We start from the raw sequence: 2,333 nt of genomic DNA, 5'->3' as shown, positions 1-2,333 counted from the left end.
CTCCTTTTCCCTTAACTGTTTGCACCTCCCTCAGCACCAGTTTAGGGTTCCAGTGACATTTTTTTATTTCCCAGTCACAGTTCAGGTGCCTGGATCAGCTGTGCAGCACTAACCCAGCTGATATTGCTCCTCCCTAATTGTGATATGACTTTAATTAATATCCAGATTTATGGGAATATATTAGAAAAGTGAAGGGAAAACTCAGTGGTGAAGATGTTAAAAGTAAATAATTAACAGAGCAGCCTTAAGGTGTACACGAGTCTAAACAATGCAAATCCATGTAACTATGGAGTGGATACAGGAAATATTGGAAATTCCAGTGCTGGCAGAACATTGCAGGGAATGAGGATCCCCAGCCAGGGGTGAGCCTGCATTATTGCAGTTCTGTTCCTGAGGGTCTCCCCTGCCAGCTCTGCACACCCAGATCACACTTATTTCATGATTTCTGGGCATTTTCCTTCAGACTTCTGCAATATTCCTGGGGAAATCTGGGAGAGCTGCACAAAACAAAAGCTGGTAATTCATGAGATTTTTAGAAAATGAACCCAAGCAGGAATCTGACTCCTGCTCATTTAAACTTTTACCCGTGGCACAATTAGTGCAGGTTTCTGCAGTATATAATATTAACACACACYTCAGTATATACTGAGTAATGGTATTTTATGCTCTGATATTTTGTTAGTAATATATTTGGCATCAATAGGCAGTTTTCTTTCTTGGAGGACTGATACTGCTCTATGTATTTATGTCCTAGTTTATCTTTAGAAAAATGTATATTAATAATATGGATTTTTTAATGCAAAACTTCCTCTGCTAAACCACAAAAAACCAAAAAAAAACCAAACCCCCAAAACAAAAAACTCAACAAAACAAACAAAAAAACCCAAAACAAACAAACCCCCCCCACAAAAAATCTCAAAAAAAAAAGAAACCCCCCAAAACAAAACAAACGAAACAAAAAAATCAGGAAACAACCCAAAAAACCACCCCCAGAAAAGACCACCAAAAACCCAACCAGGTAAAACATCACTGAGCAGAATTTGTTTCATTGTTCATGACACCTTTTTTTTTTCTTCTCTGAAATGAAAATAACACAAATTGTTGTCACCAACACGGCTCTGCAGTGCCACAATTTTTATTGGAGTTGTGTGTGAGCTACACAGGGTGTTCTGAATAGAAAGGAACAGAAATCTCATTGCCCATTTTGCATTATGGGCCTTATTCCTGTGTGAAAACCATTTTCATGGGAAAAATGAATATATGCACAGTTCTCAAYTGAAAGTTCTTATTTCATTGCTGGTTTTATCTTAGGCAAATAATCACATTCTCAAAAGATCTACAGAGCACCTTTTGGAGAACTTAAATTCAGTTGGCTCTTTGAGGAACTCTGCCTCTTTAATTTCTGACAGCTTGAAGGACGCAGCAAAACCATCTTGGAAGAAATGTAAAATTTTACTTTTGCCCCAGGAATTATTTTATTGCTGATTAAAACGTTACACAGCACCATGATTAGGCCCAGCTTTTTCCATTAATTGGCCTGCACTTGTGATATTACAAATGGACTGTAATATTTTGTGTCTGCARTAGCATTGAGGGAAATTAAACTTGAGAACTCAGATGTGCTCTTTGCTAACAATTCAACAGCAGCAAAGTGAATTTTTCAGTCCTTCCTTTCCCTGAGAGCCTGGGAGTGGGATTATTTTGGACTTTCTTCCAGCACTTAAATTTAACTTTTTATGTGAAATCTGCCTGCTGACAGGAAAGGCTGCTGCAGGTTCCTAAGGCAYCTCTGTAATTGCAAATATAAAATTCAGCAGAGCATTAAAGAAATCTCACTTCAGAGTTAAATAAGGTGAATAATGGAATGAGAAAYGCAGAGCCCTTAAAGCCTGCCCTGCTGGCACCCGCTCCTGGGCGGRTTTGTCACCTGTGTGTCACTTGTGGGGTCAGGAGTGACAAACCTTTGCCAGGGACAACCCAGGCTGCCTTTGCTTTGGAGTGGGGCTGCCCAAAGCTGCAGAATGTGCCCAGCCAGGGCTGTAAATCTGTGCAGGTGAGGGCTGGGCACAGCTGGGTTTGGTGCCACCCCAGGGATGGTGTTTGCAGGGCAGCAGGGCAGGGCTGTGCTCGGCGCTCCTGCCCGGGCTCATTCCTCGCTCCTGGCGGTGCAGGCGTGGCTGGGCCGGACAATTGTCCTTCATTGCCGCAGTTCACCGGGCTGGGTCAGCAGGAGATCACCGGGCTGGGTCAGCAGGAGATCACCGGGCTGGGTCAGCAGGAGATCACCAGGCTGGTCAGCAGGAGATCACCGGGCTGGTCAGCAGGAGATCACC

Source organism: Malurus melanocephalus, unplaced genomic scaffold, assembly GCF_030028575.1.
Source record: "Malurus melanocephalus ecotype Western Australia unplaced genomic scaffold, MMel_1.1 scaffold_1202, whole genome shotgun sequence".
NCBI classification, from domain to species: Eukaryota; Metazoa; Chordata; class Aves; order Passeriformes; family Maluridae; genus Malurus; species Malurus melanocephalus.
The sequence above is the reverse complement of the archived record's forward strand: the minus strand, read 5'-3'. Positions refer to the sequence as shown.